A 15,402-nucleotide genomic window follows, 5' to 3' on the forward strand; every position below is an offset into this window, starting at 1 on the left:
TTGTTTTGACCTGGACCCCGTTGGATCCAGGCAGCTGGAAACCAGTTATATTGGTATCCCTACGAATTGCCTGCAGGAGGGGTTCAATGCACACGACATATAGCAGTGGGGATAGTGGGCAACCCTGTCTGACCCCTGACTGGATAGATATTTTACCAGTCAGGTGCCTGTTCACCAAGACTCGGGTACTAATGTTTGTATATATGGTTTTAACCCACTCCCTAAGTCCAGGAACGAATTTCATCTGGTCCATCACTTTGTACATATATTCATGGCTTACCCTATCGAACGCCTTCTCCTGGTCAAGGTTGAACAGGCAGAGGGGATGGTTCCGTTCTCTAGAATAAGCCAGAATGTCCCTTGTTAACATTAAAATATCCGTGATGGACCTCCCTGGGACGCCACAAGCCTGGTCGGGGCCAATGACCAAAGGGAGGTGTACTTGTAGCCGGAGCATCAGAGCTTTGGCTAGTATCTTGTAATCCACGCAAAGGAGGCTGATTGGGCGCCAATTCCGTAGATCTATAACTTCCCCTTTCTTATGAAGGAGAGTAATTACACTCTCCTGCATAGAAGGGCCCAACAGCTTCTCCCTGTAGACCGCTCTGTAGACCTCCGCTAAATGGACTTTTAGCATGTCCCAAAAAAGATGGTAATACTCACCCGGGATGCCATCTGGACCTGGCGTCTTACCGGTGTTCATGGTCTTAACCGCCTGGGTGAGCTCCTCCAGCGTGAGTTCTGGGTCCTTCTCCTCCTCCTCGTCGTCCCGCACTGAGTCAGGCTCCAACTGGCTCAGGAACCACTCTATCAGGGTGTCATCTGTAGCTTTGATGTTATATAGGTCCCTATAGAAGTTCTCTACCACTTTTTTCACTCCCTCACTATCCTCTACTATCCTCCCCCTGCTGTCGAGCATGGAGGACATCAAGTGCCGCTTCTCCCTCGTTTTCTGGAAGAAGAAGCGAGTACACTTTTCGTCTTCCTCCATTTTTTGCACTTTTGCATTGTGCATGACCTTTCGTTGTTCCTCCCTACAAAGCACTGAAAGATCTAGCTTGGTCTGGGCTATCTCGTCGCTTACAGGGAACCCCCAAAGCTGAAGCAGGCTCAGACGCTGGAGGGCAGCATTCAGGTGTTTATATTTGGCCCTCCTTTCTTTTGCTTTCCTCTTGCCTGCTGCTATGAAATAACCCTTAGTTCTGATTTTGACCATCTCCCACCACTCTATAGGGGAGTTGAATAGGTCACGCAAAGTGGTCCACTCAACAAGCCTGCTCTTATGGGCTGCAGCTATGGAGGGGTCATCGAGTAAGGAGGTGTTTAATTTCCAGACCCCTGACCCCATCTGGGAGGTCTGAGGGACCTGCAATGTTACCTGCAGGAGCCTATGGTCAGAGAAGAAGACGGCCTGGGTGTCTACTGCCGTCTTCGTAAGGGAGCTGGTATGCAGGACGAGATCTATACGGGAGAAGGAGGTCCCAGATGAGCTCACCCAGGTAAAGGGAGGCACCAGGTCCTTACCTGCATCACACAGGGAGAAATCAGATATTACGGAGGACAAAACTCTACTAGAGCGGTCGTTGCGTGGCCTGCTCCGGTCTACGTCCCTCAGAGCACAATTGAAGTCACCTGACACGATGACGGGTACGTTCCCCAGCAGGAGTGGACGCAGCTGTGGAAAAAATTGAACTCTTTCGTTTTGGTTAGTGGGTGCGTAGACATTGACCAGTCTGAGGGGAGTTTTGTTGTATGTCACATCCACGCTCAGAATTCTACCAGGTTCTACCTCCCTGCTGCTGCGGGAGGTAATAAATGGGTTTTTAAACAGGATACCTACTCCGTCGGCTCTGGCTATGTTGGAGCCCGACCAGAAGGAGTCCCCCAGGGTCCAACTCTCCTTCAGGTCCCTATAATCAGGGCTCGACGAAATACCACACTCCTGCAGAAAGATGAGATCTGCTTTCAAGTTAGCTAGATAGTTTAGTACATCAAATCTTTTTTGTGTCTCCCTGATGCTCCTGACATTAACAGACACACATATCAGGGCCATCAGGGTAGCTAACAAGAAAAGGAGTCGCTGCGTCCACCCCATAGCGACTATGATTGGGAGGTCGGGACACTCTTCCTACTCTTAGCTCTACGCTTGCTTCGAGGGGGCTTGGGCTTATTTGCAACTCCCATCACCCCTGAGAAGGTACTCACTGCTGCCTCGTCCAAGAAGGCACCGTCTTTATATGCACAGTACGTGGAGTTGTTGGGGCTATTCAACTCCCCACAAGGTAAGTCTGGTGGAACTTGCTCAGGGCCCCTCGGAACGTGTGGGTCAGCTTTGTCCTGGGGGGGGGTTATGACAGACAGCATTCTTTGGCTGTTACCGTCTGTTGAATTGGAGCTGTTAGCAGACTTCTGGCTTACCGCGTCCAGGGGTATTCCCATGTCCTCCAGTGCTGTATCTAGGAGGACCTCTAGGGGGCCCCTGGTTTTGCCCATACAAGGGAGGGGGTCAAGGATGCTTTGAAGGGAGGCCCTTCGCTTGAAGAGGGTCATTGCTACCGAGGTACTGCTGGTCAGGGAAGGTGTTGACCCCGACCTCTCCCTCGGTGCATTAGTGAACACCTCTTCTGCGAGGTGTGCTAGGGTTTGTGCCAACGACTGGGAAGGCTGGCTGGGGATGCCCTGGCTGGCTGCTACCTGCCCACTAGGCGGCAGTGTAGCCGTCCCACTCGCCTCCGTCTCTGCCTGCGAGGGCAAGACTGGGGACTTTGTGTGGACATTAGCTGGTTTTGGATCTATGGGGGCCACCTGCAACTTGCTGTCTTTGATCCTGATCTTCTTTCTTTTCCCCCCCCTCGTCTCTACCCTTTCTTTTCCCCACCCTCTGCTGGTTCTTCACTCCCTTCCCCTCCTTCTCACTCTCACTTTCACTGTCGCTTTCGCTTTCCTCCCCCACGGACTCAATCCTTATGGCGTCATAACGAGAGCCGAGGGGGAGTGCTGGCGCTGAGAGGGCCCTACTCAGGGGGGGGCCGCTGCTGGGTCCGGGCTCCCTCCCTGCCTCGTGTTCTGCATCAGAGGAGCTACTGGAGGAGCTAGTGGAGTGGCTGTTGTACTCTCTCTCTGGGCTGGGGGAAGGGGTCCTCGTAAAACGGGACATGTCTCGGGGGCGGGGGGGTGAGGGGGGTGCTGGTGATGATGGTGGTGCTGGAGTCTGGGTCTTGGATACTGTTGGTGGTGATGTGGACTGATCTTTGTTACTTGCTCCCTCTTCCTGCTCAGGCCTAGGCTTGTTCATGTTTGCCTTGCTGGCTCTGGCCATGTTGGCATAGGAAGAGGGGCAGTCCTTAAACAGGTGCCCCTTATTTCCACACAAATTGCACTGCCTCTCTTCTCTGCAGTGGCTGGTCTCGTGGGGGGCGCCGCAGTTCCTGCACTTGACTATAGTACACGCGGCCGCCAGGTGTCCTAATTCCCCACATTTCCTGCAGAGTTTTGGCATCCCATTATAGAATACCAGCCCTCTGTTGGGCCCTAACACTATGGAGTTTGGAATGTGGCGGACGCCTCCAATGCCCGATGGATCAACATTAAGGCGTACCAGCCACTTTCTGGCTCCTGTCCAAACCCCATCTTCGTCTGTAATTTTCCTCCCTTCTGATGACACCCTCCCATAGCGGTTAAGCCATGTTGTAATATCATAGTCGCTAACAGCCTCATTGAAAAATTGGACAGTAACAACTTTCATTTCTCTGTCTGTCAGTGCATCCACACAAAATTCTTTGTATGGAGCGAGATATTTATTCTCCCCCCAAAAGGACCACATTTCTTGTAACTTTTGGGGGTTCCTAAAACTGACCTCAAACACTTCCTTAAGCCCTGGCAATTTCACCAAACAATTCAAGTCAGAAGGGGAAAAACCCATACCCCTCTGAAGAATGGTCCGGCTGAACTCCAGTCTCGTCAGTCCTGGTTCCGTTTCATCTTGCTTGTTTCTTGTGAAGCGCACCGCATTGTGCCTCCTGGTTTCCTGGGTTGGCCGGAACGCCATCCTTCAGCTGGCTCCTCCGATTGGGGTGGGAGAAGCCTCTGGACGTCCGGGTTGTCTCTCTCTACGGAAAAGAGACAACGTAAGCAGCAAATCTGGGCAGTTGAAGGAACTATTACTTTAGTCCCTGAGGAGATGGTCGCCTCGCAAGAGGGACCCCCCCCCCAGGTGAACGGTGTCCTTCCCTGGCGGAGTAGGGGGCGCTGCTTGGCACCGAGACCACGTAGGAAGAATCGTGGCTGTGACGCCTCCTCGGGGTCCGGGGCCGCCCTCTGCTCCTCCCAGATGGCGCCCTCTGCTGGGTGCCTGCTGCTCTCTCGGTCTGGATCTCGATTACAATCAAGGGCTGGGGATGAGGTCGTCTAGGTCATCAAAGGGTCCTCAAAGGTCGTCTGGATGGTAGGTCCTCCTTCTCTCTAACTCCAGGAACGTCTGGAAAAGCCGGAACCGCCTGAAAAAGAAAAAACGGGAACCGCCTGAAAAAGAAAAAACTGCTCTCAACAGTCAACAAAATCTTGAAAGACCCTCGGCCTGGATTGGGCAAGCCAAAACCAGACTGAGCATTAGTCTTCCAAAAAGTTGCCGAGCTGAAGAAAGCCAGTCAAAAATAAAAAAAATTCTGTTCCTCCTCACCCGAACAAACCTCTCACAGACCCTCGGAGGGAGCGGGCAATGCCACTACCCTCTAAGCCTTAGTCTTAGAAAGATTTATTCGAACTGTAGAGAAGCCAGAGTATATGGCTGGCTAAGAAGGACCTGGCATAGGGACATGTTCCACCACACTTGTCTGGTTAGCTGCATGCTCCCAGGAAACAAACTGCTGCTGTCTACATCATCACCACATGTGAATAAAAGAAAGAAAGACAGCAAGAAAGAAAGAGAGAAAGAAAGAGAAAGAAAGAAAGAGAAAAAGAAAAAAAAAGAAGTAAAACGGCGGGAAAACTTGCATCAACACTGGCACTCTCCCTCCAGCAGGGGTAGACAAAATGCTCACAGGAGAGATCCAGATCTGACTTTGACCAACGTTAGAGAAAGGTGTGCACCGTTCCCGGAGGAACTACAATACCGGGCCGATGCGTGGAGTGGACGGAGCAAGCCCCTGTTCCATCTCCCGATTCCAAAAATCAATTTAATATATGGTCCCCTGATAGGGGACGTATCAGATATTAATACTCTTTTATTGAGATTTTACATTTTTTACATTTACACCCATTCGTTTTTTTCATTCATTTTACATTTCTTTTAAAGATGACATTCATGCATACAGACATACATTTTGTTTTAAAAGCATTTAAAATACATTTAAAAACACCAAGACAATTGTGCTTTGTACATGGTTAAAACAGACACAGATTAAAATCAACATGAAAAAAACCTGTGCTGTTTTAACAGTGACTGGAAAAAAAGAACCATCTATAAAAAACCAGTGCTTGTGAGGGCCGGGGAGTGCTCTCTAAAAGGTTCAAAAGTGAATATAAAACTAGATCTAAAACAGGGACAGGGGAAAAGGGACAGTGTATAAAACAGTGAGTTAAAATTCTAAAATTTTAAAACACTTAAAATGTAACTTTTAATAGTTTACATTAAAAATCTTAAAGATACATAAAACAAAACAAAACAAAATCAAATAAAACATTCAACGTAAATCAAATAAAAGTCCATAAAACTGAAACAAAAGACTACATAAAACCAGGGCACCGTTGAAAAACGGTCATGCCAGCTAAAAAGGGCGGAATGCTGGCATGACAAAATAAATAAAAGGCTTAGCGGTGCCCCGTAGTCCCGCTCCTAGGAGCTAGCGGTTCCAGTTTTTTCCTTTATTTCATCTTCACGTCCTGAAGTCCGGCGATCCTCCACTCCGCGCAGGCCTTGTCCTTCCCGAGGGTCCGGATGTCCAGAATTACAAAGTCCTTGATAAGAGTTTGTGCCCTTCTGGTCGTGGTTATAGTGTCTAGCTCCTGCTTGTGATAGACACAGACGTTACGGCCTTCCCACAGGATCTGCTTGACAACATTGATGACACGCCAAACGCACTTAGCTGTGCTGGTAGTGATTCCTCCCGCAGGCCCATAGAGCACAGTCTCAGCGGTCATCTTGGCCGTGTCAGCAAACCTGTTTAGGAAGACAGAGACAGAGAGCCAGACACTGCCAGCCACATCACATTCCCAGAAGATATGGGCTGGTGTTTCTCTCTTGCGGCACTTTGCATAGGGGCATGTTTCTACTTGGGCTAGTCCCCTCCTGAACATGAACGCTCGAGTGGGGAGTGCACTGTGGACGGTGTTCCATGCTATATCCTTCTGGACATTACTGAGGCAGCTGTGAGACACATTCTCCCAGATTTTTTGGCTTTGGGTGAGGGAGAAAGTAGCTACTTTTTCAATTTCCTGGGAACCGGCAAGATATTTAGTTACAGCCTTGTATTCCCAGGAGGCCAATTTTGCTTTATCTAAGCCCAATTTATATATAGTGTCCCTTAAGGTTCTATAATACAATGGGGGGTCCCAGGAGTACGGCACGGTGTTATCAATAGTGCAGAGGCCCAAGGCCCTGAGACAGGTGGCAAAATAGAAACGATTCATGTAACATACCTTCCTGTCCAGGGCCTGGATGTTCTTGATAGTTTGCGTGAGCCCCTGCACTCGGGTGAGCTGCACAACGTCCGGGACCCCCTTACCTCCCTTCTTGTCGGCTTTACTCAGGGTGGCTCGTTTTACCCTCTCCATCTTGCTGCCCCAGATAAAGCGGTGGATAATGCGGTCCACCACTTTTTTGGTGGTCCTGTCTGGGGGAAAGATTTTTCCTACATAAGAGAGGATGGGGAACAGTATAGACTTGGTTATTAATACTCTACCCGTCATTGTTAAGGATCTTGTGCTCCATCCGCCAATCTTTTTACGGACCTGGTTAATGGCCGCCGTCCAGCTCTGGGCCCCCGAGCTATTGTTCTCGAAAATGAGGCCCAGAATCTTGATTTTGTCCTTTTTGACAGGGTACATGTCCGACAGTTCCCTATCTACCTGCCAATTTTTAGACACGTAGACTTCGCTCTTGGACTTATTAATCACTGCCCTGGTCGCCGTGCAGTACTTCCCAAGGATATTACTAATCCGAGGTACCGACGATGTGTTGGTGCAAATGAGTGACACATCGTCCATATATGCTGTTGTTTTGACCTGGACCCCGTTGGATCCAGGCAGCTGGAAACCAGTTATATTGGTATCCCTACTAATTGCCTGCAGGAGGGGTTCAATGCACACGACATATAGCAGTGGGGATAGTGGGCAACCCTGTCTGACCCCTGACTGGATAGATATTTTACCAGTCAGGTGCCTGTTCACCAAGACTCGGGTACTAATGTTTGTATATATGGTTTTAACCCACTCCCTAAGTCCAGGAGCGAATTTCATCTGGTCCATCACTTTGTACATATATTCATGGCTTACCCTATCGAACGCCTTCTCCTGGTCAAGGTTGAACAGGCAGAGGGGATGGTTCCGTTCTCTAGAATAAGCCAGAATGTCCCTTGTTAACATTAAAATATCCGTGATGGACCTCCCTGGGACGCCACAAGCCTGGTCGGGGCCAATGACCAAAGGGAGGTGTACTTGTAGCCGGAGCATCAGAGCTTTGGCTAGTATCTTGTAATCCACGCAAAGGAGGCTGATTGGGCGCCAATTCCGTAGATCTTTAACTTCCCCTTTCTTATGAAGGAGAGTAATTACACTCTCCCGCATAGAAGGGCCCAACCGCTTCTCCCTGTAGACCGCTCTGTAGACCTCCGCTAAATGGACTTTTAGCGTGTCCCAAAAAAGATGGTAATACTCACCCGGGATGCCATCTGGACCTGGCGTCTTACCGGTGTTCATGGTCTTAACCGCCTGGGTGAGCTCCTCCAGCGTGAGTTCTGGGTCCTTCTCCTCCTCCTCGTCGTCCTGCACTGAGTCAGGCTCCAACTGGCTCAGGAGCCACTCTATCAGGGTGTCATCTGTAGCTTTGATGTTATACAGGTCCCTATAGAAGTTCTCTACCACTTTTTTCACTCCCTCACTATCCTCTACTATCCTCCCCCTGCTGTCGAGCATGGAGGACATCAAGTGCCGCTTCTCCCTCGTTTTCTGGAAGAAGAAGCGAGTACACTTTTCATCTTCCTCCATTTTTTGCACTTTTGCATTGTGCATGACCTTTCGTTGTTCCTCCCTACAAAGCACTGAAAGATCTAGCTTGGTCTGGGCTATCTCGTCGCTTACAGGGAACCCCCGAAGCTGAAGCAGGCTCAGACGCTGGAGGGCAGCATTCAGGTATTTATATTTGGCCCTCCTTTCTTTTGCTTTCCTCTTGCCTGCTGCTATGAAATAACCCTTAGTTCTGATTTTGACCATCTCCCACCACTCTATAGGGGAGTTGAATAGGTCACGCAAAGTGGTCCACTCAACAAGCCTGCTCTTATAGGCTGCAGCTATGGAGGGGTCATCGAGTAAGGAGGTGTTTAATTTCCAGACCCCTGACCCCATCTGGGAGGTCTGAGGGACCTGCAATGTTACCTGCAGGAGCCTATGGTCAGAGAAGAAGACGGCCTGGGTGTCTACTGCCGTCTTCGTAAGGGAGCTGGTATGCAGGACGAGATCTATACGGGAGAAGGAGGTCCCAGATGAGCTCACCCAGGTAAAGGGAGGCACCAGGTCCTTACCTGCATCACACAGGGAGAAATCAGATATTATGGAGGACAAAACTCTACTAGAGCGGTCGTTGCGTGGCCTGCTCCGGTCTACGTCCCTCAGAGCACAATTGAAGTCACCTGACACGATGACGGGTACGTTCCCCAGCAGGAGTGGACGCAGCTGTGGAAAAAATTGAACTCTTTCGTTTTGGTTAGTGGGTGCGTAGACATTGACCAGTCTGAGGGGAGTGTTGTTGTATGTCACATCCACGCTCAGAATTCTACCAGGTTCTACCTCCCTGCTGCTGCGGGAGGTAATAAATGGGTTTTTAAACAGGATACCTACTCCGTCGGCTCTGGCTATGTTGGAGCCCGACCAGAAGGAGTCCCCCAGGGTCCAACTCTCCTTCAGGTCCCTATAATCAGGGCTCGACGAAATACCACACTCCTGCAGAAAGATGAGATCTGCTTTCAAGTTAGCTAGATAGTTTAGTACATCAAATCTTTTTTGTGTCTCCCTGATGCTCCTGACATTAACAGACACACATATCAGGGCCATCAGGGTAGCTAACAAGAAAAGGAGTCGCTGCGTCCACCCCATAGCGACTATGATTGGGAGGTCGGGACACTCTTCCTACTCTTAGCTCTACGCTTGCTTCGAGGGGGCTTGGGCTTATTTGCAACTCCCATCACCCCTGAGAAGGTACTCACTGCTGCCTCGTCCAAGAAGGCACCGTCTTTATATGCACAGTACGTGGAGTTGTTGGGGCTATTCAACTCCCACAAGGTAAGTCTGGTGGAACTTGCTCAGGGCCCCTCGGAACGTGTGGGTCAGCTTTGTCCTGGGGGGGTTATGACAGACAGCATTCTTTGGCTGTTACCGTCTGTTGAGTTGGAGCTGTTAGCAGACTTCTGGCTTACCGCGTCCAGGGGTATTCCCATGTCCTCCAGTGCTGTATCTAGGAGGACCTCTGGGGGCCCCTGGTTTTGCCCATACAAGGGAGGGGGTCAAGGATGCTTTGAAGGGAGGCCCTTCGCTTGAAGAGGGTCATTGCTACCGAGGTACTGCTGGTCAGGGAAGGTGTTGACCCCGACCTCTCCCTCGGTGCATTAGTGAACACCTCTTCTGCGAGGTGTGCTAGGGTTTGTGCCAACGACTGGGAAGGCTGGCTGGGGATGCCCTGGCTGGCTGCTACCTGCCCACTAGGCGGCAGTGTAGCCGTCCCACTCGCCTCCGTCTCTGCCTGCGAGGGCAAGACTGGGGACTTTGTGTGGACATTAGCTGGTTTTGGATTTATGGGGGCCACCTGCAACTTGCTGTCTTTGATCCTGATCTTCTTTCTTTTCCCCCCCTCGTCTCTACCCTTTCTTTTCCCCACCCTCTGCTGGTTCTTCACTCCCTTCCCCTCCTTCTCACTCTCACTTTCACTGTCGCTTTCGCTTTCCTCCCCCACGGACTCAATCCTTATGGCGTCATAACGAGAGCCGAGGGGGAGTGCTGGCGCTGAGAGGGCCCTACTCAGGGGGGGGCCGCTGCTGGGTCCGGGCTCCCTCCCTGCCTCGTGTTCTGCATCAGAGGAGCTACTGGAGGAGCTAGATATTAAACTGATAAGAACAGATACTACACTTGATCTTAGCCAAAAGGCCGAGAAGCGATGGCGACTTGGCCCTTGCCCGGGGCCCCCCAGCCCGGACGGCACAGGGGGATTCAAAGGTGGGTGCAAAATTTCAAGCACAAGCAGACCCCCAAAAAACGGGCTGCTGCTTCCAGAGGGGAAATGTGCAATTTAAGCAGGAGAAAACAAAACAAAGCAAAAACACACACATAACACCAAAAACAAAACATAAACTGGCGGAGTGCGTCTTACAAATAGTCATGCCAAGCTGCTATGCTGTGCAAGGTGCCTTGGGTAACTACAACTGTGCCTCGCTGGCTGGCTGGCTAAGAAGGACCTGGCATAGGGACATGTTCCAGCACACTTGTCTGGTTAGCTGCATGCTCCCAGGAAACAACCTGCTGCTGTCTACATCATCACCTCATGTGAATAAAAGAAAGAAAGACAGCAAGAAAGAAAGAGAGAAAGAAAGAGAGAAAGAGAGAAAGAAAGAGAGAAAGAAAGAAAGAGAGAAAGAAAGAAAGAGAGAAAGAAAAAAAAAAGAAGTAAAACGGCGGGAAAACTTGCATCAACACTGGCACTCTCCCTCCAGCAGGGGTAGACAAAATGCTCACAGGAGAGATCCAGATCTGACTTTGACCAACGTTAGAGAAAGGTGTGCACCGTTCCCGGAGGTACTGCAATACCGGGCCGATGCGTGGAGTGGACGGAGCAAGCCCCTGTTCCATCTCCCGATTCCAAAAATCAATTTAATATATGGTCCCCTGATAGGGGACGTATCAGATATTAAACTGATGAGAACAGATACTACACTTGATCTTAGCTAAAAGGCCGAGAAGCGATGGCGACTTGGCCCTTGCCCGGGGCCCCCCAGCCCGGACGGCACAGGGGGATTCAAAGGTGGGTGCAAAATTTCAAGCACAAGCAGACCCCCAAAAAACGGGCTGCTGCTTCCAGAGGGGAAATGTGCAATTTAAGCAGGAGGAAACAAAACAAAGCAAAAACACACACATAACACCAAAAACAAAACATAAACTGGCGGAGTGCGTCTTACAAATAGTCATGCCAAGCTGCTATGCTGTGCAAGGTGCCTTGGGTAACTACAACTGTGCCTCGCTGGCTGGCTGGCTTGCTAAGAAGGTCCTGGCATAGGGACATGTTCCACCACACTTGTCTGGTTAGCTGCATGCTCCCAGGAAACAACCTGCTGCTGTCTACATCATCACCACATGTGAATAAAAGAAAGAAAGACAGCAAGAAAGAAAGAGAGAAAGAAAGAGAGAAAGAGAGAAAGAAAGAAAGAGAAAGAAAAAAAAAGAAGTAAAACGGCGGGAAAACTTGCATCAACACTGGCACTCTCCCTCCAGCAGGGGTAGACAAAATGCTAACAGGAGAGATCCAGATCTGACTTTGACCAACGTTAGAGAAAGGTGTGCACCGTTCCCAGAGGTACTGCAATACCGGGCCGATGCGTGGAGTGGACGGAGCAAGCCCCTGTTCCATCTCCCGATTCCAAAAATCAATTTAATATATGGTCCCCTGATAGGGGACGTATCAGATATTAAACTGATAAGAACAGATACTACACTTGATCTTAGCCAAAAGGCCGAGAAGCGATGGCGACTTGGCCCTTGCCCGGGGCCCCCCAGCCCGGACGGCACAGGGGGATTCAAAGGTGGGTGCAAAATTTCAAGCACAAGCAGACCCCCAAAAAAAATGGGCTGCTGCTTCCAGAGGGGAAATGTGCAATTTAAGCAGGAGAAAACAAAACAAAGCAAAAACACACACATAACACCAAAAACAAAACATAAACTGGCGGAGTGCGTCTTACAAATAGTCATGCCAAGCTGCTATGCTGTGCAAGGTGCCTTGGGTAACTACAACTGTGCCTCGCTGGCTGGCTGGCTTGCTAAGAAGGTCCTGGCATAGGGACATGTTCCACCACACTTGTCTGGTTAGCTGCATGCTCCCAGGAAACAACCTGCTGCTGTCTACATCATCACCACATGTGAATAAAAGAAAGAAAGACAGCAAGAAAGAAAGAGAGAAAGAAAGAGAGAAAGAGAGAAAGAAAGAGAGAAAGAAAGAAAGAGAGAAAGAAAAAAAAAAGAAGTAAAACGGCGGGAAAACTTGCATCAACACTGGCACTCTCCCTCCAGCAGGGGTAGACAAAATGCTCACAGGAGAGATCCAGATCTGACTTTGACCAACGTTAGAGAAAGGTGTGCACCGTTCCCGGAGGTACTGCAATACCGGGCCGATGCGTGGAGTGGACGGAGCAAGCCCCTGTTCCATCTCCCGATTCCAAAAATCAATTTAATATATGGTCCCCTGATAGGGGACGTATCAGATATTAAACTGATAAGAACAGATACTACACTTGATCTTAGCCAAAAGGCCGAGAAGCGATGGCGACTTGGCCCTTGCCCGGGGCCCCCCAGCCCGGACGGCACAGGGGGATTCAAAGGTGGGTGCAAAATTCCAAGCACAAGCAGACCCCCAAAAAACAGGCTGCTGCTTCCAGAGGGGAAATGTGCAATTTAAGCAGGAGGAAACAAAACAAAGCAATAACACACACATAACACCAAAAACAAAACATAAACTGGCAGAGTGCGTCTTACAAATAGTCATGCCAAGCTGCTATGCTGTGCAAGGTGCCTTGGGTAACTACAACTGTGCCTCGCTGGCTGGCTGGCTTGCTAAGAAGGTCCTGGCATAGGGACATGTTCCACCACACTTGTCTGGTTAGCTGCATGCTCCCAGGAAACAACCTGCTGCTGTCTACATCATCACCACATGTGAATAAAAGAAAGAAAGACAGCAAGAAAGAAAGAGAGAAAGAAAGAGAGAAAGAGAGAAAGAAAGAGAGAAAGAAAGAAAGAGAGAAAGAAAAAAAAGAAGTAAAACGGCGGGAAAACTTGCATCAACACTGGCACTCTCCCTCCAGCAGGGGTAGACAAAATGCTCACAGGAGAGATCCAGATCTGACTTTGACCAACGTTAGAGAAAGGTGTGCACCGTTCCCGGAGGTACTGCAATACCGGGCCGATGCGTGGAGTGGACGGAGCAAGCCCCTGTTCCATCTCCCGATTCCAAAAATCAATTTAATATATGGTCCCCTGATAGGGGACGTATCAGATATTAAACTGATAAGAACAGATACTACACTTGATCTTAGCCAAAAGGCCGAGAAGCGATGGCGACTTGGCCCTTGCCCGGGGCCCCCCAGCCCGGACGGCACAGGGGGATTCAAAGGTGGGTGCAAAATTCCAAGCACAAGCAGACCCCCAAAAAACGGGCTGCTGCTTCCAGAGGTGAAATGTGCAATTTAAGCAGGAGAAAACAAAACAAAGCAAAAACACACACATAACACCAAAAACAAAACATAAACTGGCGGAGTGCGTCTTACAAATAGTCATGCCAAGCTGCTATGCTGTGCAAGGTGCCTTGGGTAACTACAACTGTGCCTCGCTGGCTGGCTGGCTTGCTAAGAAGGTCCTGGCATAGGGACATGTTCCACCACACTTGTCTGGTTAGCTGCATGCTCCCAGGAAACAACCTGCTGCTGTCTACATCATCACCACATGTGAATAAAAGAAAGAAAGACAGCAAGAAAGAAAGAGAGAAAGAAAGAGAGAAAGAGAGAAAGAAAGAGAGAAAGAAAGAAAGAGAGAAAGAAAGAAAAAAAGAAGTAAAACGGCGGGAAAACTTGCATCAACACTGGCACTCTCCCTCCAGCAGGGGTAGACAAAATGCTCACAGGAGAGATCCAGATCTGACTTTGACCAACGTTAGAGAAAGGTGTGCACCGTTCCCAGAGGTACTGCAATACCGGGCCGATGCGTGGAGTGGACGGAGCAAGCCCCTGTTCCATCTCCCGATTCCAAAAATCAATTTAATATATGGTCCCCTGATAGGGGACGTATCAGATATTAAACTGATAAGAACAGATACTACACTTGATCTTAGACAAAAGGCCGAGAAGCGATGGCGACTTGGCCCTTGCCCGGGGCCCCCCAGCCCGGACGGCACAGGGGGATTCAAAGGTGGGTGCAAAATTCCAAGCACAAGCAGACCCCCAAAAAACGGGCTGCTGCTTCCAGAGGGGAAATGTGCAATTTAAGCAGGAGGAAACAAAACAAATCAAAAACACACACATAACACCAAAAACAAAACATAAACTGGCGGAGTGCGTCTTACAAATAGTCATGCCAAGCTGCTATGCTGTGCAAGGTGCCTTGGGTAACTACAACTGTGCCTCGCTGGCTGGCTGGCTTGCTAAGAAGGTCCTGGCATAGGGACATGTTCCACCACACTTGTCTGGTTAGCTGCATGCTCCCAGGGAACAACCTGCTGCTGTCTACATCATCACCACATGTGAATAAAAGAAAGAAAGACAGCAAGAAAGAAAGAGAGAAAGAAAGAGAGAAAGAGAGAAAGAAAGAGAGAAAGAAAGAAAGAAAGATAGAAAGAAAAAAAAAGAAGTAAAACGGCGGGAAAACTTGCATCAACACTGGCACTCTCCCTCCAGCAGGGGTAGACAAAATGCTCACAGGAGAGATCCAGATCTGACTTTGACCAACGTTAGAGAAAGGTGTGCACCGTTCCCGGAGGTACTGCAATACCGGGCCGATGCGTGGAGTGGACGGAGCAAGCCCCTGTTCCATCTCCCGATTCCAAAAATCAATTTAATATATGGTCCCCTGATAGGGGACGTATCAGATATTAAACTGATAAGAACAGATACTACACTTGATCTTAGCCAAAAGGCCGAGAAGCGATGGCGACTTGGCCCTTGCCCGGGGCCCCCCAGCCCGGACGGCACAGGGGGATTCAAAGGTGGGTGCAAAATTCCAAGCACAAGCAGACCCCCAAAAAACAGGCTGCTGCTTCCAGAGGGGAAATGTGCAATTTAAGCAGGAGGAAACAAAACAAAGCAATAACACACACATAACACCAAAAACAAAACATAAACTGGCAGAGTGCGTCTTACAAATAGTCATGCCAAGCTGCTATGCTGTGCAAGGTGCCTTGGGTAACTACAACTGTGCCTCGCTGGCTGGCTGGCTTGCTAAGAAGGT

At 49.6% G+C, this 15,402-nt stretch overlaps 6 non-coding genes and 2 pseudogenes across 6 annotated transcripts; all 8 read right to left on the bottom strand.

Moving 5' to 3' along the window:
* Positions 1–5,077: 5,077 nt before the first annotated feature.
* Positions 5,078–5,232, bottom strand: LOC131738760 (U2 spliceosomal RNA; annotated as a pseudogene).
* A 5,033-nt stretch (positions 5,233–10,265) lies between these two features.
* LOC131738799 (U2 spliceosomal RNA) lies at positions 10,266–10,362 on the bottom strand (annotated as a pseudogene).
* A 611-nt stretch (positions 10,363–10,973) lies between these two features.
* Positions 10,974–11,164, bottom strand: LOC131738330 (U2 spliceosomal RNA). The gene has a single exon (XR_009329894.1). It is a non-coding gene; the product is annotated as a U2 spliceosomal RNA (small nuclear RNA).
* Positions 11,165–11,748: 584 nt separating this feature from the next.
* LOC131739306 (U2 spliceosomal RNA) lies at positions 11,749–11,939 on the bottom strand. Its single transcript, XR_009330474.1, has one exon. It is a non-coding gene; the product is annotated as a U2 spliceosomal RNA (small nuclear RNA).
* Positions 11,940–12,540: 601 nt separating this feature from the next.
* LOC131739150 (U2 spliceosomal RNA) lies at positions 12,541–12,731 on the bottom strand. Its single transcript, XR_009330317.1, has one exon. It is a non-coding gene; the product is annotated as a U2 spliceosomal RNA (small nuclear RNA).
* A 597-nt stretch (positions 12,732–13,328) lies between these two features.
* On the bottom strand, positions 13,329–13,519 carry LOC131739161 (U2 spliceosomal RNA). The gene has a single exon (XR_009330328.1). It is a non-coding gene; the product is annotated as a U2 spliceosomal RNA (small nuclear RNA).
* Positions 13,520–14,119: 600 nt separating this feature from the next.
* On the bottom strand, positions 14,120–14,310 carry LOC131738339 (U2 spliceosomal RNA). Its single transcript, XR_009329903.1, has one exon. It is a non-coding gene; the product is annotated as a U2 spliceosomal RNA (small nuclear RNA).
* Positions 14,311–14,912: 602 nt separating this feature from the next.
* On the bottom strand, positions 14,913–15,103 carry LOC131739172 (U2 spliceosomal RNA). Its single transcript, XR_009330339.1, has one exon. It is a non-coding gene; the product is annotated as a U2 spliceosomal RNA (small nuclear RNA).
* Between the last annotated feature and the right edge of the window lie 299 nt (positions 15,104–15,402).

Source organism: Acipenser ruthenus, chromosome 10 (genome assembly GCF_902713425.1).
Source record: "Acipenser ruthenus chromosome 10, fAciRut3.2 maternal haplotype, whole genome shotgun sequence".
Taxonomy (NCBI): domain Eukaryota; kingdom Metazoa; phylum Chordata; class Actinopteri; order Acipenseriformes; family Acipenseridae; genus Acipenser; species Acipenser ruthenus.